Source organism: Salvelinus namaycush, chromosome 19, assembly GCF_016432855.1.
Source record: "Salvelinus namaycush isolate Seneca chromosome 19, SaNama_1.0, whole genome shotgun sequence".
Classification (NCBI taxonomy): domain Eukaryota; kingdom Metazoa; phylum Chordata; class Actinopteri; order Salmoniformes; family Salmonidae; genus Salvelinus; species Salvelinus namaycush.
The window spans coordinates 37,922,772-37,946,020 of record NC_052325.1 but is presented as its reverse complement, the minus strand read 5'-3'; the positions used below and the strand labels follow the sequence as shown (position 1 = coordinate 37,946,020).

The 23,249-nt window shown below is 46.8% G+C and overlaps 1 pseudogene; it reads left to right on the top strand.

Moving 5' to 3' along the window:
- The window catches only part of LOC120064008, a 98,339-nt pseudogene extending 75,620 nt beyond the window's left edge, over window positions 1-22,719 (top strand).
- Window positions 22,720-23,249: the final 530 nt, after the last annotated feature.

Here is a 23,249-nt window from a genome sequence, read left to right as displayed (position 1 = left end):
TCTGAGGTAAGAGACAGAGGTGGAATACCGTTTAGCAGCGTGGCCAGGAGATTACGTGGATTAGACATGATAATATAACACAGACAGGGCTCTCCAGCGGGCGCGGGATTAGTGTCAGCACGCCACAGCAGGTCTGGGTTAGATAGCGGCTAATCCGGTAATGCCAGATACAGGTGACCCCCGCTCTGAAGAATCACTGACGCTGACGAGGGACTGCTTTTAAGAATGAATGACATGTGATGTGAATATAAAGGGAAATGCTGGAAGGAGTAGTAGTTCCCTGCTTTATAGCAAAACTAATTAAGCAGTCATGCCATTATGAATTGGGAACAGTGTTTGGGAAAATATTCATTATTAATAGCTAGGTTCATTCATGAAGTTTGAAACTCCCCTCTCCTAAGAGCAGGGGAATCGTTTTTGGGCAAAATGCTAAATGCTGTGATAAAACTTTTTCCTTTTCAATAAGCCATGGGCTTTCCTAATGCTTTACTTCTGTTGTGTGCAGAGAACACACAGACTTTCAGGTATCCATTATCCCTTTCCTCCCCGTTTGTGTTCTGAGGTCTGCTTGTGGCTCCAGTTGCTTTCAGGAAACCATATTTGAATATGTTGAGGGAGGCCACGGTGACTCAGAAACCCAGGGCACACTTTGATCCCTGCAGATCTGAGGCCTTTTTTTATCCTGAGGTTGAGCGAGTGATGGAAGCCTGGCCCTGCCAGATGTTTGGAGACCAGGCTTCTTCCTGTATCTCATCCTGCTGACGCCCCTGGTGATCGCTTATATTCTGAGGTGAAACTGGAGTGTTTCAGGACACCAACAGAGAAAGTTCAAAATCAGGCCAGGAAATTCAAATCCGCTTTTGCGTTTGGCCAAAACCGCTTTGGCACGACCCGGAACCTCCCCTTGAGTTTGATGGACTCTAAGTCCCTTCTACAGTAAGTAATTTGACTGAGCCCAGCTCTGCTGTGTGGGCCAGGCCATCCATCCCCCTTTGTGCTTCAAAACAAAGAAAGCAAGACAGGAGGAGATTACCCCCAGTTTAAAATATGTCTGTTTCAGTGTATGTTTAACACAGGGCTAAGGGACTAACCCCCAGCTTTAGCCAGATAGCCGCAGTGCTGTCTTTTATGGAGGGAAGGAGTGAAGAGAGTATTAAAGCACTCCACAGTCACAGCCCTTTCCTCGCATGTCTGAAGTGTCAACCTTTGATTTGCAACATTTTGTCACCGAGAAAGTTCAGCGAGGCGCAGTCATGTAAACAGAACACTTACAGCACGTAACTTCTCTCTACCTGTCTCACCGGCCTGAATATGAATACAATATGAATAATATTTCAAAACGAGTCACGCAGTCGAAAGGCTCTGCGAGTAACGTGGCGATATGATCAGAGTGCTGTTTACGCTCCTCAGTGTGGTAAACAGGCTGGTGCCGAGGATCAGTCAGAGGCTGACTTTATGGTTTATGAAAGCTGAGCTACTTATGTTAACAGGCTTTTTGAAGATTATAGTGCTGGTAAACATACATGTCAGGAGTGAGACGGCGATAAAGAGGAGTCACAACACAGAGACCAATTACCACTGCGTCTGGGAAGACTCTTAACCTGGTCTTTTGAAGAGTAGGGAAGAAAATGGCAAGGAAAAGAGGAAGGATCAGTACTTTTGAGGTTTTCTATTACTTATTGGTTGTGGTTCTGTACTTTGAACTACAGTATATAGCACGTACTAGTCAATGTGCATTGATCTGGTTGGCACTCTGAGCTGTGCTGCAACTTTAAGTGACCAATGGGAACCCGGTATTAGGCCATGGTATTACCCAACTGTGCTAAAACCCACATTCACTGATCCATCCCACTATCCTACCATTCAACTACCCCATTACCAACAACTCTTGACACCACTAACCACATGTCCTCTCACTAGCTGTGCAACCACGACGCCCCACTCCCCCAGCCCAGCGCCTACCCTCACCACCACCGCCGTATCAACATACATCTGCGAGACAAATGATCCACCCTCTCCGTGTTCCTCAGACAATCGCTCTCCCTCCCTCTCACAGTCTCTCAGCCTTTTGATTTATCTGTCTGTCTCCACACATCATAGAGGCTGAACCGGATGCCTAACACATTTCTTCAGTTTTAGGCAAATTACAGGCACGTAGCAGAGATTTGGAGTGGATAGGAAGGCTCAATTTAACGGAAGGAAGAAAGAACTCCTCCTGTCTGCCACTACCTAGCATAATCCTCTTAATGTCAGTGAGAGTAGTTAACAGAATGTACTTCCAAACTACTCATCACATTTTCTACAGAATAATCTTTTTAAACGTACCCGTAGTATAGCAAGGTATAAGATTATATTCAAACTTTGTGGCTTGGGTTATTTTGAAAGTTTTTTCGTAATCAGAACTTTTAGGATATCCAGATTGTTGAAGTTGTTGTCCTTTAGAAATGGTTATTAGAATGTGTGTTACCCAACACAGTGCATTTCCATTACTTTGGTTCATCACTTTGCGGGATGGTTTCTCGATGACTGTGCGACTTCTCCTGTGCAACATACCAACATGCACTCACTGCTTAACCTGGAGGGCTGCACTGATACATCATACAGAAGTCTGGCAAATGATTGACAAATGATTTTCCCGGCACATGAAGATTTCTTCGGGAGTCAAGCCCCAAATCTCCCGTCAGTGGAAAATGATTGATTTCAGTGTTAAAAATTGGTTGTAAGTAACAACATCCTCTGCCTGCGTTAGTAAAAAACAGATGCAGGAACTGCCCTTCGGAGGATAATCTAGAGAACCCTGTGATTTTCCTAGTGTGCCTTTATAATTTGCAACACATGGGTTACCATTTAAGTACGATGTCCCAAATGAAGACATTGGTAATAAATTACAGGAGTCCTGGAAAGCTCTGGAACTCCCCTTGAAGTTTGACTAGAGCTAGCTGTCTATTCAGGGACTTTCTGTTAGCAATAAACAGTGTATGTGTGTGTGCGTGCATGTGTGTGTGAGGGGGTTTGCAGGGGAAAGAGAGGGGTCTGGGCTACACATGCCTCATTTAGACATCAAAGGACTCCACTGATGATTTTTCCTTATAATCCATGCCTTTTGCAGATCCGGCTCTCTCCATCTGAATAAACAAAGCCCAAGTGGTTAACTGTGGTCTGGGAGAAGTCAGGTGATCCCAACACGCGATTCAGGAAGTAAATCGATACATCTCCTAATTTATTCGTCTAAAATCCCTTTTAGCAGCTCATTTATGTTGGTATTGAGGAGTATTCTGATTTTCAAGGGATTTATAACTGGTATGTAGATCAGAACCTCTTTGAAAATGAAAGAAGTACCTATCTCAAAAATTATTCTCATCCTTTTTATCTGTCGATGCGAGCATGTACAATATGTAAGTATGCTGATAAGAACAGCAAACTCTGCTGGGGGAAAAAATCTGAAAAAGAAAATCAATGTTGTATGAATTGCAGCGCTTGATTGACCATTGATCCACCCCACCCCAAACATCAGACGGTGCCCACCATCATTTAACAGGCCTGGTGTAAGCCACTCTCTGACCTCTTCCCAGACCTACCTGGTTCCAAAGTGCTCTCATGCCTAAAGTCCATTTGGCAGCCTCAGTGCCTGTAAGGTATCTGCAGGAACAGCATTCCTCTGGGACTGGCCTGGATCAAATGGCAGTGATTTTCCAAACAGAGGCGGAGATGGGAAGCCTGACCCATCCTCTGATCTACTATATGCTTTAATCACTGCGGGTCAGGCTGGATAAATGGGGATGTTGGAACTGGGAGTTTTTGACTCCTGGACTGCACACTCACACAGGGATCCAGCTGTATACAAGTTACAGCTGTTCACTCAGGATGGAGGGTCTAAAGTGAATAGAGAAAGCATCTCAACTCAGACCCCAAACATAAATATCCTCCATTCAGGCATCTAATGCTATAATGAATCATTCCTTTGCCATAAACATTCATGATGTCATTCGTTTCTTTGTTTTAAAGGAAAGGGCAATGTCTTACTGAACAGAACTTGGTTGGAATTGTGATTAGAAAATGAATGTCAACTATCAAGATTGCATGTCAGCTACCAAGCTAACTAGCTTTGTTTTTCTTAACATGTTTTGTTCCAGTGATAAACAGTGCTTGTGTCACGACTTCCGCAGAAGTCGGTCCCTCTCCTTGTTCGGGCGGCGTTCGGCGGTCGATGTCACCGGCCTTCTAGCCATCGCCGATCCACTTTTAATTTTCCATTTGTTTTGTCTTTGTCTTACACACATGTTTGTTTGTGAGTGATTGTTTCTATGTAGGAAGGTCCATTATTATGGGCTCTGTTTTTGTATTGCATTTATTATATGTTGAGTAATATACGTTTATTCACTCATATCTGCTGTCCTGCGCCTGACCCCTATACACCAGCTACACACAGACTTCCTTACAGAATCACTCACCAGAAAGAATGGGAGTCAGCAGGAGCAGACGCCCTCCCTTCAGAGATAGAAGAGTGTGTCCAGCAGCGCGCGACCATATTTCAACATCTGGGCACCGCCATGGATCGCGTGCTGCAGAAGATGGATCGTTGGGAGAGAGGAGGAGGTTTTCCAGCGCCTCCACCAGCCCCACTACAACAGGTCCCACTGTCCACCCCTCTTCCACCTGGTCCCAGCGGGATTCGACTCGCGCTCCCGAGGGAGTATGATGGGACGGCTGCCGGATGCCAGGGGTTTCTACTACAGCTGAAGCTCTACCTGGCGACCGTCCACCCGGCTCCTTCGGGGCGTGAGAGTGTGTCCGCCCTCGTCTCCTGCCTCTCAGGCAAAGCCCTGGAGTGGGCCAACGCCGTATGGAGTGAGGGAGACGCGGCGTTGGACCATTACGCAGAGTTCCACCTGAGGCAGGGGACGAGGAGCGCGCAGGATTTCGCCTTGGACTTCCGGACCTTGGCCGCCAGCGCGGGATGGAACGACAGGGCCCTGATCGATCACTACAGGTGCAGTCTGCGCGAGGACGTCCGTCGGGAGTTGACCTGCCGAGACACCACCTTCACATTGGACCAGCTGGTGGACATGTCCATCCGGCTGGACAACCTGCTGACTGACCGCGGACGTCCGGATTGGGACCTGTCAGTTCCATCCCCAGCACCTCCGCTCCGATGCCCATGGAGCTGGGAGGTGCTGCACTTAGGGCGACCGGAGGAGGGGCCATTCCCTGCACCATCTGTGGCCGCAGAGGGCTCACTGCTGGTAGGTGCTGAGGGGGTTCCTCAGGGAGTCGAGGCAGCAGGCAGGGCACTATCGTGTCACCCCAGGTGAGTCGGCACCAGGCTCACCCAGAGCCCCCTGTTGCTCACATATGTGTGTTTATTTCATTTCCTGAGTTTTCCCCGCATTCCCAGCATAAGGCGCTAGTAGATTCAGGTGCAGCTGGGAATTTTATTGATCGTTCATTTGCTCATAGTTTAGGGATTCCCCTTGTTCCTGTGGATATGCCTTTCCCTGTGCATGCCCTAGAGAGTCGACCATTAGGGTCAGGGCTGATTAGGGAGGCCACCGCTCCACTTGACATGGTTACGCAGGAGGGTCATAAGGAGAGAATCAGTCACTTCCTTATTGATTCTCCTGCGTTTCCCGTGGTGCTGGGCTTACCCTGGTTGGCCTGTCATGACCCCACTATTTCGTGGCAACAGAGGGCTCTCAGGGGGTGGTCACGAGAGTGCTCAGGGAAGTGTGTGGGGGTTTCCATCGGTGCGACTACGGTAGAAAGTCCAGACCAGGTCTCCACCGTGCGCATCCCCTCAGAATATGCCGATTTGGCTCTCGCCTTCTGTAAGAAGATGGCGACTATATTACCACCTCATCGACGGGGGGATTGTGCGATAAATCTCCTGGTAGACGCAGCACTTCCCAGGAGTCACGTGTATCCTCTGTCACAGGAGGAGACGGTGGCTATGGAAACATATGCCTCCGAATCCCTGGGTCAGGGAAACATTCGGCCCCCCACTTCACCTGCCTCCTCGAGTTTCTTTTTTGTGAAGAAGAAGGATGGGGGTCTGCGCCCATGTATTGACTATCGAGGGATCAATCAGATCACTGTGAGGTACAGCTACCCGCTGCCTCTCATCGCCAGTGCGATCAAGTCAATGCACGGGGCGCGCTTCTTCACAAGATTGGATCTCAGGAGCGCTTACAACCTGGTGCGTATCCGGGAGGGTGACGAGTGGAAGACGGCATTTAGTACCACCTCAGGCCACTATGAGTACCTCGTCATGCCTTACGGGTGATGAATGCTCCATCAGTCTTCCAGGCCTTTGTTGACAAGATTTTCCGGGACCTGCACGGGCAGGGTGTAGTGGTGTATATCGACGACATTCTGTAATACTCCGCTACACGCGCCGAGCATGTGTCCCTGGTGCGCAGGGTGCTTGGTTGACTATTGGAGCATGACCTGTACATCAAGGCTAAGAAATGTCTGTTCTTCCAACAGTCCGTCTCCTTCCTAGGGTACCGCATTTCCACTTCAGGGGTGGAGATGGAGAGTGACCGCATTTCAGCCGTGCGTAATTGGCCGACTCCCACCACGGTAAGGGAAGTGCAGCGGTTTCTAGGGTTTGCCAACTACTACTGGAGGTTTATCCGGGGTTTTGGTCAGGTAGCAGCTCCCATTACCTCACTGCTTAATGGGGGACCGGTGCGGCTGCAGTGGTCGGCTGAGGCGGACAGGGCTTTTGGTCACCTGAAGGCTCTGTTTACCTCACCTCCCATGCTGGTTCATCCGGATCCCTCTTTGGCGTTCATAGTGGAGGTGGACGCGTCCGAGGCTGGGATAGGAGCCGTGCTCTCTCAGCTCTCTGGCACGCCACCAAATCTCCGCCCCTGTGCTTTCTTTTCGAAGAAGCTCAGCCTGGCGGAGCGAAACTTTAATGTGGGGGACCGAGAGCTGTTGGCTGTTGTCAAGGTTCTGAAGGCGTGGAGACATTGGCTTGAGGGGGCTAAACACCCTTTTCTCATCTGGACTGATCACCTCAATCTGGAGTACATCCGGGCGGCGAGGAGACTGAACCCTCGTCAGGCAAGGTGGGCCATGTTCTTTACCCGTTCTTTTTTCCCTCTGTCTTACAGACCAGGTTCCCAGAACGCTAAGGCAGACGCACTGTCCCGGATGTATGACACAGAGGAGCGGTCCATGGATCACACTCCCATACTTCTGGCCTCTTGCCTGGTGGCACCGGTGGTGTGGGAGTTGGACGCGGACATAGAGCGGGCATTACGCACAGAGCCCACTCCCCCCCCAGTGTCCAGCTGGGCGCCTGTACGTTCCGTCTACTGTCCGCGACCGTTTGATCGATTGGGCCCACACGTCACCCTCCTCTGGTCACCCTGGCATCGGTCGGACGGTGCGTTGCCTTAGTGGGAAGTACTGGTGGTCCACCTCGGCCAAGGACGTGAGGGTTTATGTTGCCTCCTGCTCGGTGTGCGCCCAGTGCAAGGCTCCCAAGCACCTGCCCAGAGGGAAGTTACAACCCCTACCCGTTCCACAATGGCCGTGGTCGCACCTGTCGGTGAACTTCCTGACAGATCTTCCTCCATCACAGGGCAACACCACGATCCTGGTCGTTGTGGATCGGTTTTCTAAGTCCTGCCATCTCCTCCCTTTGCCCGGTCTCCCTACGGCCCTACAGACTGCGGAGGCCCTGTTCACTCACGTCTTCCGGCACTATGGGGTGCCTGAGGATGTAGTCTCTGATCGGGGTCCCCAGTTCACGTCCAGGGTCTGGAGAGCGTTTATGGAACGTCTGGGGGTCTCGGTCAGCCTTACCTCAGGTTTTCACCCCGAGAGTAACGGGCAGGTGGAGAGAGTAAATCAGGATGTGGGTAGGTTTCTGCAGTTATATTGCCAGGACCGGCCGTGGGCGGCGTTCATCCCCTGGGCAGAGATGGCCCAAAACTCACTCTGCCACTCCTCCACTAACCTCTCTCCTTTCCAGTGCGTACTGGGGTATCAGCCGGTTCTGGCAATGTGGCTCAGAGCCAGATCGAAGCTCTTGCGGTGGACGAATGGTTTAAGCGCTCAGAGGAGACCTGGGACGCCGCCCATGTGCACCTGCAACGGGCCGTGAGGCGGCAGAAGGCGAGCGCCGACCGCCACCGCAGTGAGGCCCCAGTGTTCGCACCGGGGGGCCGGGTCTGGCTCTCGACCCGAAACCTGCCCCTCCGCCTGCCCTGCCGGAAGCTGGGTCCGCAGTTTGTGGGGCCATTCAAAGTCCTGAGGAGACTGAACGAGGTATGCTACAGGTTACACCTTCCCACAGATTACCGTATTAATCCCTCGTTCCATGTATCTCTCCTCAGGCCGGTGGTGGCTGGTCCACTCCAGGAGTGTGAGGTGCGCGAGGTTCCTCCGCCCCCTTTGGACATCGAGGGGGCCCCGGCGTATGCTGTTCGAGCCATCCTGGACTCGAGGCGTCGGGCGAGGGGCCATCAGTATCTCGTGGAGTGGGAGGGGTACGGTCCGGAGGAGAGATGCTGGGTGCCGGTGGAGGACGTCTTGGACCCTTCGTTGCTGCGGGAGTTCCACCGTCTCCATCCGGATCGCCCTGCGCCTCGTCCTCTGGGTCGTCCCCGAGGTCGGTGCCGGCGCGCTGCTGGAGCCGCGCGTCAAGGGGGGGGTACTGTCACGACTTCCGCTGAAGTCGGTCCCTCTCCTTGTTCGGGCGGCGGTCGACGTCACCGGCCTTCTAGCCATCACCGATCCACTTTTCATTTTCCTTTTGTTTTGTTTTTGTCTTACACACCTGGTTTCAATCCCCCAATTACCTGTTCATTATTTAACCCTCTGTTCCCCCATGTTTGTTTGTGAGTGATTGTTTCTATGTAGGAAGGTCCGTTATTGTGGGCTCTGTTTTTGTATTGCATTTATTAAATGTTGAGTAATATACGTTTATTTACTCATATCTGCTGTCCTGCGCCTGACTCCTATACACCAGCTACACACAGACTTCCTTACAGCATGCTGCTATGTACTGTAGTTGCAATATTCTGCAGTATGATTACATTATGACACTTTGTTCAAGGCCGTCAGGATTCATTATTCTTAATTGAGTGCTTTGATTCGGTTTTAGGGAAATTTAAATTTGCTTATCAAACCCATTTCAAACGTCATTAGCAGAATAATGTCCCACACACAATATTTTTGTAAAAACCTTCAACCGATTGAAGCTTACATCAATTGGCCATGCTCCCAGCAAGCTTTGTGGTGCCATTGGGAAAAGATGAGCATCAACCAATTGGTGCTTACGTCTTACATTGCATTCAATGGGAAAAGATGAGTGTCAACCAATTGAAGCTTCTGTCAATACATTGCATTAAAAAAAATATGTTAAATAAGCCTTTCGCGAACTAGTACTCACACTTGACCTTTTTCCCCCTTACTAGCTCTGACTTTGCTGACAGCTACGTTATTGAGGAAAAATGTATTTACTATGACTGTCCTATGTGGTTGTCCCACCTAGCTATCTTAAGAGGAATGCACTAACTGTAAGTCACTCTGGATAAGTCTGCTAAATGACTAAAATGTAAATGAGTGTCAACCAATTGAAGCTTATGTCACTATATTCTAGTCAATGGGAAAAGATGAAAAGGTGAGACTTACAGAAATACAGACCTCTCTCTCTGTCTCTTTCTCTCTACCTCCTCTTCTCTCTCCTCCCCCTTCTTTCACCCTTTCCCCCTTTCCCCCTCTCGCCCCCTTCTCTCTTTCTCCCTCCTATCTCCCTCCTCTCTCTATCGCTCTCCCTCCCTACTCTCCCTCTCCCCTCCCCCCTTCACCTTCTCTCTCCCCCTTCCTCCCACCATCTCCCCCTTATCTCCCTCCCCCCTCCATTCACTTGCCCTCCTTCTTCCCCTCCTCCTCCCTCCTCTCATCTCTCTCAATTCAATTTAAGGGCTTTATTGGCATTGGAAACATATGTTAACATTGCCAAAGCAAGTGAAATAGATAATAAACAAAAGTGAAATAAACAATAAAAATGAACAGTAAACTTTACACTCACAGAAGTTCCAAAAGAATATATATATATTTTTTCAATTTCAAATGTCATATTATGTCTATATACACTGTTGTATATACAGCTCTGTATGTCTTTACCCCCCTCCCCTCTCTCCTTCACTCTGTCCCTTTCTCTCTTCCCTCCTTCTTCTCTCTCTCCCTCCTCTCCCCTCCCTCTCTCCCTCCTCCCCCTCCATTCTCTCCCTCCTTCTTTGCCTCCCCTCCGCCTTTTCTCATCTTCTTCTCCCTCCTCTCCCACCTCCACAGACAGGACATTGATGCTGAAAGACAGGCAGGCAGGCAGACGAAGGCAGACACACAGACAGTTTCTAGACCTGCAAGACCATTGTGTCCAATTGAGGTAAAAATGCTTTTGGGTCGATTGACTTTCAATTTCATATGCCGGGACATGACGGTACCCCGGTCACAAGTATATATAATTTGGAAGATTCAACTTTTTTAAGCCTTCAAAACAGCCCCTATGACTCCGAATTAAGTCACTTACTGTAATTGCAGGAAGTAGAAATTCAATGTATGGCCTCCTGGGGACACTCTTTATCAATGCCCTGAGCTTCAAGTCTTTACGTTAAGAATGGACCGTTCTACAGAGGATGGAAGACAGTGTTTTTGTGTAACAGGGAGAGGATGAAGCCCCATGTTGAGGATGAATTAACCCATTTCATGTTGCCACAGTAAGCTGAACCTCAACACAGGGCATCCCTATAAGGCCACGATGAGTTGTGTGGAAGTGCGGTTAGCTGGCTCAATTACAGTCCACGGGTGGTTAATGGTTATGTGAGGGCTATAGGTAATGCTTTTCTATGCAAGAAAGGCCTTGTTCTCTGTGGGACCAAGTTTTCACTGAGAAGAGTCAGGTTGTAGGCTTGCGTTCATCGGGAGCATCTGTTGAACTCTCCCATACCTGGATTTTGTTTCCATTCTGCATATGTCACTCAAAAGCTGTTCACTCCTTTACCGTCGGGTAGACTGTATTTGATCATGAGGTCTGATACCAACTTCAAATCATGTCTACTTTTCTGTAATGTAGTGGGGGGTGGGGCGAATTAATTAGGGTTATTTCTAGAATTGTTTCCTTTAAAAATATATATATTTCAACTCTATTTAACCAGGTAGGCTAGTTGACACATACAACAACACAGAGTTACACATGGAATAAACAAACATACAGTCAATAATACAGTAGAAAAAAAGGATATATACAGTGTGTGCAAATGAGGTAAGATAAGGGAGGTAAGGCAATAAAATAGGCCATAGTGGCGAGGTAATACGATATAGCAATTAAACACTGGAGTGACAGATGTGCAGAAGATGAATGTGCAAGTAGAGATACTGGGGTGCAAAGGAGCAAAATAAATAAATACAGTATGGGGATGAGGTAGTTGGATGGGCTATTTACAGATGGGCTATGTACAGGTTCAATATTCTGTGAGGTGCTCTGACAGCTGGTGCTTAAAGTTAGTGAGGGAGATAAGAGTCTCCAGCTTCAGCGATTTTTGCAGTTCGTTCCAGTCATTGGCAGCAGAGAACTGGAAGGAAAGGCGGCCAAAGTAGGAATTGGCTTTGGGGGTGACCAGTGAAATATACCTGCTGGAGCGCGTGCTGCGGGTGAGTGCTGCTATGGTGACCAGTGAACTGAGATAAGGCGGGGCTTTACCTAGCAAAGACTTGTAGATGACCTGGAGCCAGTGGGTTTGGCGACGAATATGAAGCGAGGGCCAGTCAACAAGAGCGTACAGGTCGCAGTGGTGGGTAGTATATGGGGCTTTGGTGACAAAATGGATGGTACTGTGATAGACTGCATCCAATTTGTTGAGTAGAGTGTTGGAGGCTATTTTGTAAATGACATCGCTGAAGTCGAGGATCGGTAGGATAGTCAGTTTTATGAGGGTACGTTTGGCAGCATGAGTGGAGGATGCTTTGTTGTGAAATAGGAAGCCGATTCTAGATTTAATTTTGGATTGGAGATGCTTAATGTGGGTCTGGAAGGAGAGTTTACAGTCTAACCAGACACCTAGGTATTTCTAGTCCACATATTCTAGGTCAGAACCGTCCAGAGTAGTGATGCTGGACGGGCGGGCAGGTGCGGGCAGTGATCGGTTGAAGAGCATGCATTTAGTTTTACTTGCATTTAAGAGCAGTTGGAGGCCACGGAATGAGAGTTGTATGGCATTGAAGCTCGTCTGGAGGTTAGTTAACACAGTGTCCAAAGAAGGGCCAGAAGTATACAGAATGGTGTCGTCTGCGTAGAGGTGGATCAGGGAATCACCAGCAGCAAGAGCGACATCATTGATGTATACAGAGAAGAGAGTCGGCCCGAGAATTGAACCATGTGGCACGCCCATAGAGACTGCCAGAGGTCCGGACAACAGGCCCTCCGATTTGACACACTGAACTCTATCAGATAAATAGTTGTTGAACCAGGCGAGGCAGTCATTTGAGAAACCAAGGCTGTTGAGTCTGCCGATAAGAATGTGGTGATTGACAGAGTCGAAAGCCTTGGCCAGGTCGATGAATACGGCTGCACAGGACCTTGAGCGTGGCCGAGGTGCACCCATGACCAGCTCGGAAGCCAGATTGCATAGCCGAGAAGGTACGGTGGGATTCGATATGGTCGGTGATCTGTTTGTTAACTTGGCTCTCGAAGACATTAGAAAGGCAGGGTTGGATAGATATAGGTCTGTAGCAGTTTAGGTCTAGAGTGTCTCCCCCTTTGAAGAGGGGGATGACCGCGGCAGCTTTCCAATCTTTGGGGATCTCAGACGATATGAAAGAGAGGTTGAACAGGCTAGTAATAGGGGTTGCAACAATTTATTTCGGCAGATCATTTTAGAAAGAGAGGGTCCAGATTGTCTAGCCCGGCTGATTTGTAGGGGTCCAGATTTTGCAGCTCTTTCAGAACATCAGCTATCTGGATTTGGATGAAGGAGAAATGGGGGAGGCTTGGGCGAGTTGCTGTGGGGGGTGCAGGGAAGTTGACCGGGGTAGGGGTAGCCAGGTGGAAAGCATGTCCAGCCGTAAAAAAAAATGCTTATAGAAATTCTCAATTATCGTGGATTTATCGGTGGTGACAGTGTTTCCTAGCCTCAGTGCAGTGGGCAGCTGGGAGGAGGTGCTCTTTTTCTCCATGGACTTCACAGTGTCCCAGAACTTTTTAGAGTTTGTGCTACAAGATGCAAATTTCTGTTTGAAAAAGCTAGCCTTAGCTTTCCTAACTGCTTGCGTATATTGGTTCCTAACTTCCCTGAAAAGTTGCATATCACGGGGGCTATTTGATGCTAATGCAGTACGCCACAGGATGTTTTTGTGCTGGTCAAGGGCAGTCAGGTCTGGAGTGAACCAAGGGCTATGTCTGTTCCTAGTTCTAAATTGTTTGAATGGGGTATGCTTATTTAAGATGGTGAGGAAGGCACTTTTAAAGAATAACCAGGCATCCTTTACTGACGGGATGAGATCCATATCCTTCCAGGATACCTGGGCCAGGTCGACTAGAAAGGCCTGCTCGCTGAAGTGTTTTAGGGAGTGTTTGACAGTGATGAGGGGTGGTCGTTTGACCGCAGACCCATTACGGATGCAGGCAATGAAGCAGTGATCGCTGAGATCTTGGTTGAAGACAGCAGAGGTGTATTCGGAGGGCAAGTTGGTTAGGATGATATCTATGAGGGTGCCCGTGTTTACGGATTTGGGGTTGTACCTGGTAGGTTCATTGATCATTTGCGTGAGATTGAGGCCATCAAGCTTAGATTGTAGGATGGCCGGGGTGTTAAGCATGTCCCAGTTTAACACCCCGGCCATCCTAGCATGAGCTCTGAAGATAGATGGGGGACAATCAATTCACATATGGTGTCCAGGGCCCTAACCATAAAGGGGTCTACACATAATACGCATACAAAGCTGACAGAGCGTAGCGCAATGTTGCAATGTCAATTTTTGTCACAAAAGCGGCAGCTCCTTGTAGTGCGCTCCGACATTCAACGTACTCCCGTGCCACTTGAAAATTTGAATGCGCCATATCATCCCTTTTGTAGCCGTGGGGGCAGTGTTGTGTAGGTAATGAAGCTTGCTTGGTTCCTTGATCGGATCGATAAGCTATAGGCTAGGCATCAAAGTAGACTATTTTGCATTGATAAGCTAATATAATCTCATTGACTGTTCAAACAATAAACCAAACAACATTGTAGCCTGATTAGAATCCCCCCAAAATGTATTTTGTTTTAAAGTAATAACTAATGATTCCGGGCTATTGGTGAAAACAGCTGCGAGATGTGTGCTTTTTCTCTACAACCAAAACATGATGACATTCTATTTTTAGCTGATATGGGAGTGAATACATTCAAGCAGCATATCAAATAAAATAAATGTTTATTTGTCAAATGCTTCGTAAACAACAGGTGTGTACTAACAGTGAAATGCTTACTTACGGGCCCTTACCAACAATGCCTGAGAGAAAGAAAATAGAGAAATATTAGAAAAGTAAAGCACGTAATAATAAAATTATAGATACACGTCCTCCCGAGTGGCGCAGCGGTCTAAGGCACTGCATCGCAGTGTTGCGGCGTCACTACAGCCTGGGGTTCGATCCCAGGCTGTGTCATTACCGGCCGTAACCGGAAGTCGGTGCACAATTGGCCTGGGTTTGGCTGAGGAGACTTTATTTGGCTCATCGTGCTCTTGTGGCCTGCATGCTGACTTCAGTCATCAGTTGAACAGTGTTTCCTCTGACACATTGGTGCAGCTGGCTTCCGGGTTAAGCGAGCGGTTGTTAAGAGCGTAGTTTAGCGGGTCATGTTTCGGAAGGACTCATGACTCAACATTCACCTCTCCCGAGCCAATGAAAAGTTGCAGCAATGAGACAAGATTGTAATCATGAAATTGGGGAGAAAAAGGGGGTAAAAAAATGTAAAGAAATAAAAAGTATAGATACACAATGACTAAGGATAACTTGGCTATATGCAAGAGGTACCAGTACGGAGTTGATGTGCAGGGGTACGAGGTTATTAAGGTCGATATGTACATATAACTAGGAATAAAGAGACTAGGCAAAAAGATAGATAATAAACAGTAGCAGAAGCATATTTGATGAGTCAACAGAGTTAGTGCGAAGAAGGTCAATGCAGATAGTCTGGGTAGTTATAGTTAACTATTTAGTAGTCTTATGGCTTGGGGGTAGAAGCTGTTCAGGGTCCTCTTGGTTCCAGACTTGGTGCATCGGTACCCCTTGCCATGTGGTAGCAGAGAGAACAGTCTATGACTTGGGCAGCTGGAGTCTTTGACAATTTTTCGTGTCTTCCTCTGACAATGCCTGGTGTATAGAGATCCTGGATGGCAGGGAGCTCGACCCCAGTGATGTGCCGGGCCGTACTCACTTCACTCTGTAGTGCCTTGCGGACGAATACCAAGCAGTTGCCATACGAAGCGGTGAAGCAATCAGTCAAGATGCTCTCAATGGTGCAGCTGTATAACGTTTTGAAGATCTGAGGGCCCAAATCTTTTCAGCCTCCTCGGACGGAAGAGAAGCATTGTCGTACCCTTTTCACGACTGTGTTGATGTGTGGACCATGATAGATCCTTAGTGATGTGGACACTGAGGTACTTAAAACTTGACCTGCAGTTACTCCCCAGTACACTCTCTCTCTCTCCCTCTCTGTGTGATTGTGTGGTTGGAGACAGGTGTGCTGGAGTCAGAGCAAATCCCTACCAGCTGCAACTCGTTCCATAATCAAGACCTCTACAAATACTCAGTCCTGCCACTTCCACTCTGCCAGATCGTAATCTCTGCTCATTTACCGCTCTGTCTCTGGCTCCTGTCTCCCATTCCACATCTCACCACCCTACTACCCTGTTCTGGATTTAGCTCACCACCACTACCTTGGATTCCCCTCCAGACCTGTTTACCCGGTTCTACCCAGTTCGCTCCAACCTCAGTCTCCACATCTGGTTTTCTACAACTCATCCGAGCTTCCCCGGATCTGCACTCCATATCTCCCTGTGTTACAATAAATATCTTGGTTCATTCATCCCTGTTTCCTCATCTGAGTCTGCTCTTGGGTTCCCCTGTGTCGCTCCGCCTAACAGTTTCCAGTGGTCCACGATCAGCTCCTTTGTCTTGCTGATGTTGCAGAAGAGGTTTTTGACCTGGCACCACACTGCCAGGTCTCTGACCTCCTCCCTATAGGCTGTCTCATCGTCGTCGGTGATCTACCACCGTCGTGTCGTCGGCAAACTTAATGATAGTGTTTGAGGTGTGCGGGGCCATGCAATCTTGAATGAACAGGGAGTAAAGGAGGGGACAAAACACGCACCCCTGAGGGGCCCCCGTGTTAAGGATCAGCATGGGGGATATGTTGTTGCCTACCTTCACCACCTGGGTGCGTCCTGTCAGGAAGTCCAGAATCCAGTTGCAGAGGGAGGTGTTCAGTCCCAGGGTCCTTAGCTTAGTGATGAGCTTGGAGGGCACTATGGTGTTGAACACTGAGCTGTAGTCAATGAACAGTATTCTCACATAGGTGTTCCTTTTGTCCAAGTGGTAAAGGGCAGCGTGGAGCGCAATTGAGATTGTGTCATCTGTGGATCTGTTAGGACGGTATGCAAATTGAAGTGGGTCCAATGTGTCTGTGATGAATGGTGTTAATGTGAGCCTTGACCAGCTTTTCAAAGAATTTCATGTCTACAGATGTGAGTGCTATGGGGAAATAGTCATTTAGACAGGTTACATTGGTGTTTTTGGGCACAGGGACTATGGTGGTCAGCATGAAACATGTTGGTATTACAGACTATTACAGACTGGGCCAGGGAGAGGTTGAAAATGTCAGTGGACACTTTCCAGCTGGTCAGTGCATTCTCTGAGTAAATGTCTGTGTAATCCATCTGGCCCTGCGGCTTTATGAATGTTAACCTGTTTAAAGGTCTTACTCACATCAGCTATGGAGATCGTGATCAGATGTCCGTAGCCACGTCAGTGTTGCTTGCCTCGAAGCGAGCATAGAAGGCATTTAGCTTGTCTGGTAGGCTCGCGTCACTGGTCAGCTCGCGACTGGATTTCCCTTTGTAATCCGGGATAGTTTACAATCCCTGCCACATCAGATAAGCGTCAGAGCCGGTGTAGTAGGATTCGATCTTAGTCCGGTATTGTCGCTTTGCTTGTTTGATGGTTTGTCGAAGAGCGTAGAGGGATTTCTTATAAGTGTCCGGGTTAGTGTCCTGCTTCTTGAAAGCGACAGCTATAGCCTTTAGCTCAGTGCAGATGTTGCCTGTAATCTATGACTTCTGATTGGAATATGTACGTACAGTCACTGTGGGGACGACTTCATTGATGCACTTGTTAATGAAGCCAGTTACTGATGTGGTTAACATCTCAATGCCACCGGATGAGTCCCAGAATATATTCCAGTATGTGCTATCGAAACAGTCCTGTAGCTTAGCATTTGCTTCATCGGACCACTTCTGTATTGAGCCTGTCACTGATACTTCCTGTTTGTCAAACTGGGAGTACACCGGCAAGTATAAGAATATTTGCCAGGGCGTATTATTTAATTCTAAATCAGATTATTTCACATAGCGATGTGGGAAGCTTAAAGGCTAGCTAGCTGGCAGTATTTAGCCAACTTGCTAGCAAGGGAAGACAAGACAAGAGACTCTTCTTTTGCTTGCCCAACAAATGAGAAGACAGCAAGAAAACCCAATAATCCACCCCAAAAGTTATTTTGTTTACAAATAATAACTTGTGATTACAGGCTATTGAGAAATGGTAGAACCTGCTGTAGCCAACTAGCTAGTCATGTGCTTTTTTTCTCTTTGACCAAAACATGACGTTCTGTTTTTAGATGATATGGGAATGAATATACAAGCAGCATATCAACCTGGGATAATGTTTTAGGTTACACCAGTAAATATACAAATATTTGGCAGGCATATTTTTACATTATAAATCTGATTATTTCACATGGAGATGTCAGAAGCTAAAAAGGCTAGCTAACTTGCTATCCTTTTAGCAAGGCTAAAGCCAGCTAGCCAGGCTGCCAGAGAGCTACTACTAGCAAGGGCAGGCGACTCTTCCTTGTTTTCACAAAATGAAAAGACTAAATGAAAAGATTTTGTTATGAATGGGAGTGCGACCGGTAAGGATATTATGTTACCCAAAGTGGTCCGCAACTCCAAAAATCCCTCTCCACCCATGTGCACGCACGCACGTAGATCAACAGAGTGGAGCTTGTAGTAACATTAACCCTAAACTCTAGCTTCATGTCAACATCCCGGCTCAACCCTAAACCTAGCCTCAAAACTAACCCTAGCTTCATATCCACTTCCGGCTCAACCCTAACGCTAACCCTAAATCTAGCTTCATGTGTACGTCCCTGCTCAACCCTAAACCTCAGCCCCACCCTCTGCTGGGTTTGAAGAAAACGGAAACATCTGGTTTTCAGGGATACAGTATCTTCAACCTAGCTTCCTTTTCCCCCGGATAAACCTAACCCTATCTTCATATCCACTCCGGGCTCAACCTTTACGCTAATCCTAACCATAACCCAGATTAATGTCCACATCCCAGCTCAACCCTAAACCTAGCCTCAATCCTAAACCTAGCCTCAACCTAACCCTCGCTTCATCTCAACATCTCGGCTCAATCCTAGACATAACCCTAACTTCTGTCCACTAACCCTAAAAAATAACCCTAATTAACATTTAATTAACCCCACCTCCCACTATATTGCAGAAATGTAGGCCTCATTTGAAGCCTGACCTAGAGTTAATGTGCTTTTGAGTAACATCGGCAGAACGGTTGGGCTAGAAACAAAATATGGGTATGGGATCGTTCAACAGATGTTCCCGATGAACGCAAGCCTACACCTGACCATGTGAAATTAATTGAAACTTGGTCCCACAGAGAACAAGGCCTTTCTTCCATAGAAAAGCATTACCTATAGCCCTGACATAACCATGACGCATCTGTGGACTGCAATTGAGCTAGCTAACCGCGCTTCCACACAACCCATCATGAGTTTATAGGGATGCCCTGAGTTGAGGTTCAGATTATTGTGCAAATGGCTTAATTAATCCTCAACATGGTTCCTCATTTTCTCCCTGTAGTTACATAAAAACTCTGCCTTTCATCCTCTGTAAAATGGTAAATTCTTACGTAAAGACTTGAAACTCTGGGTATTGTTAAAGAGTGTCCCCATGAGGCCGTACATTGTATTTCAGCTTCCTGTGTTAACAGAAAGTGACTTAATTGGGGGTCATGTGGGCTGATTTGAAGAGTTATAAAGGTTGAATCTTCCCAAATTGTACATATTTGTGACCCAGGGTCCATCATGACCCGGCATATGAAATTGGAAGTCAATCGATCCAAAAGCAGTTTTTTCCTCCATTGGACACAATGGTGTTGCAGTTCTAGAAGCTAAGAGGCTTGTGAGAATTCATTCTGAAGAGAATATTGGTTGGGAAAAAAATATTTACTTGAAACTGTCTGTCTCTTCCTGTCTGTCTGTCTGTCTGTCTGTCTGTCTGTCTGTCTGTCTGTCTGTCTGTCTGTCTGTCTGTCTGTCTGTCTGTCTGTCTGTCAGCCTGTCTGTCAGCCTGTCTGTCAGCCTGTCTGTCAGCCTGTCTGTCAGCCTGTCTCTCTCTGCCTGTGTGTCTTTCTGTTTGCCTGTCTGCCTGCCTGTCTGTCTGAGTCTTTCACCAATTTATTGTAGCTGTATCACCAACTTTCTTGCCTTGAATGCAATGTATTGACTTGTGTCAATGCCATTGATGCATATTTATATATCAATATATTGTCTGTGGAGGTGGGAGAGAGGAAGGAGAGGGAAAGAGATGAGAAGAAGGGGAGGAGGGAGGGAAAGAAGAAGGGAGAGAGAATGGGGGGAGGATTGAGAGAAAGAAGGGGGAGAGTGAGGGAGGGGGGAGAGAGAGAGAGAGAGCGAGAGGGGGGGTCTGTGAGTCACATCTTTTCCCATTGAATGCAATGTTTTGACATAAACATCAACACTGTGACACTCATCGTTTCCCATTGACTGCCATGTATTGACATAAACCTCAATTTGTTAACACTCATCTTCTCCCATTGAACGCAATGTATTGACATAAGCGTCAACCCTTTGACACTCATCTTTTCCCATTGAATGCCATGTATTGACATAAACCTCAATTTGTTAACACTCATCTTCTCCCATTGAACGCAATGTATTGACATAAGCGTCAACCCTTTGACACTCATCTTTTCCCATTGAATGCCATGTATTGACATAAACCTCAATTTGTTAACACTCATCTTCTCCCATTGAACGCAATGTATTGACATAAGCGTCAACCCTTTGACACATCTTTTCCCATTGAATACAATAGAATACATTGTGTGCCCTGACACTGGGACAAGAAATCTTTCTGACTGCTCCTGATAAATAAAATGTCCACATTAGAAGTGCAGATATATAAGAATGACAGCATCTCCATGGGCATTTTCGAAGTTCTGTGAATTTAGTAAATCGACGCTGGTTTGAATAACATCAAGAAAGCAGAATGAGGGGAGGAAAAAACTCTTGAGCTTTGATGTATAGGATTGAGATGTGATGAGGTCTGTTCAAAGTGAGTACAAAGTAGTGTTAAGCTGCAAAAAAGTAAATGCAGCTTAAGTCAAGGTTGGGAAGCTGAAGTAATAGGAGATGATGAAGGAATGTCCTGTCTCACCCAAAACGAAGGCTAGAAGATGAAACGCTATCTGGCATAAAAAATAGATGCTTCGTTGTAAAGGTGTCTTGAGTTTTAAAACGCATTTTTGTAACTGCTAAATCTTGAAACTTGGATGTACAGTTTTAGAAAAGATCTACTGTGATCTAAATGGTCTCATGTTTGATTAATCAGGTGATCATGTAAGCCTGCTCATTATCTATTGCAAAAACCTACCATGTTGTATCCCCATCTATTGTGTTTATGAATATTGAATAGCTACAACCATGTGGCTTTGAACATGAAAAGAAAACAACATGAAATTGGCAATGCTACAGACGTCTGCTCTCAGAAGTGGATCTGAGTTTGAGTCATTGATCTGCTGGTGCCGTATTGCCACAGTTAGCGCTGAGAGCTTGGCTTTCCTCTTGGGTCTCATAGAGGGGGAAAAAAAACATTGACATAACTGTGGGAATATTTGCTTTTCACCCTGTCCCTTACAGCTTTTAATGCCTTCATGATTTTTCTGTGAGGTTTTATTACCTCATTGTGTTTTTTTTTCAATTTAATTTAACTAGGCAAGTCAATTAAGAACAAATTCTTATTTTCAATGACGGCCTAGGAACAGTGGGTTAACTGCCTTGTTCAGGGGCAGAACGACCGATTTGTACCATGTCAGCTTGGGGATTCGATCCAACTCTCTAACCACTAGACTACCTGCCGCCCAGTGCAATTTGAATGCATCTCATTATGTAGTGGTTATCCATTGGGGCTGTTACAGCACTGCGTATCTGTGTGGAATTTTGTTGTTGTTTGTTTTGGTTGTTGTTGTTGTTGTGAGAGGATCCGACTGGGTGCCATGTCTCTGTGCTGTGTCTCAGTGATTTGTCTCTGTGCTGTGTCTGAGTGATTTGTCTCTGTTGCAGGTCCAGTGCTCAAGCTGCAGCAGCGAACCCCTCCCCGGCGGGGCAAGCAGCCCATACTGCTGAACAGCCCTGAAGACAGTCTCTATTACAACCAGCTAAATGTGAGTTCAAAGTGGCGATAAAGCCCTTTGTCTGACTTTGGTTCCAGATGATAATACAATTAAATCTACCTGTGCCAGACCCTCGAGCCCCACCCCCACGCTTCTCTGCCTCTTGTCTTGAACATGTGCTTATGCTCTTTATCTGTTGCTTTCATGTCAGGATGTCTGCCTTCACGGTGAATAATTGATGTGGTTTATCAAAGCTGAGCAAGATGCATGCTTCATCAGGCTCACTTGAGCCCTTTGATAAAAAATATAAAAAATATGCTGTGACTTCTGATACTATCAGCATCTGCTCTCATTCAACACAAAATCACTTTGAATTAAAAATGTATGACTCTCTGCTCCTCTTTTGACTGTGTGCTCTTGGCCCTTTCCACAGAGAAATCTGGATTACCAGGGGAGCAAGAGGAAGCCGAGAAAACTTGGGTAAATAACTGCTTTCCTTCCTACAGCAACTCTAAACAGAGCAGGCCCTTTGTGGAATAGTAGAATCCAGGAATGGATTTTGTTTTCCTATCATGTAAATTGAGAGCTGAAAATAACCACGTTTTTTTACAAGCTCCTTTGCGTCATTAGAGAGGGCGACGTATTAAGGCTTTGTCAGCATGCTAATTTTAATTGTTGACAATTTGACTATTTGTAAACCAGGTTTATAGGCTACCAAGTCAATGTCATATAGAAGAGGCTTAACTCCTCTCTGCCTTATCTATGTTAGATATCATTGCTTTTATTAACGGGATTAAACTGACTACATTTTCTGTTTGAAATGTTTTAAAAGAGCAGTCTTAACATTTTCCCTCTCATAATCTTCCTATCTTGAACATCACAGTCAAATCAAAGTGCTGGATAGAGAGGGTTAATACTACAAATTACTGTCAATGGTGGAGTCAATCCCTGAGGAAGACTCCTCGACTGGGGCCCCTCCCACCCTGTCAAGAGGGCCAGTCTTCAGTCAGAACTGAGCTACAACCCCTGTCAACTGGTAAGAGTCAAAGAGCACTAGCCAGACACACACTGAAAGAACATTTTCTCCATATGCACCATGTATTACAAGTACCAGTGATGTACAACAAGAGACCAAAGCAAATGTCTATTATTTTTAAGAATGACTGATGATGCTCCCCCTGTACAGGAATGTGTGTATTTGGCTGAACATGGACTCCACAATCAAGGTTTGTCTCATGAATATAGTTCCGCTGCCATGTTTTACATCAGCACTTCCTTGTACATTGACACCTCCCCCACACACCTCTCAATTTAGTCAGATAGGCTCCAGTAGTGTAGGGATTAGTTATGGTGTCGTTCATTCCTCTTCTGGCTTGTTTTGAAAAAATCTGGTTCACACAAGAGACTCATGTTAAAAGAAATATTTGTCTTTCAAAATCATGACATGGTACAGAGGTTGCATCCATAATTTGAAAGTCAATGACAAAGGCACGTTTGTGGAAAGAAAATGACACAGTGCTGTTTAGCGGAAGAGGAAAAGACTAAT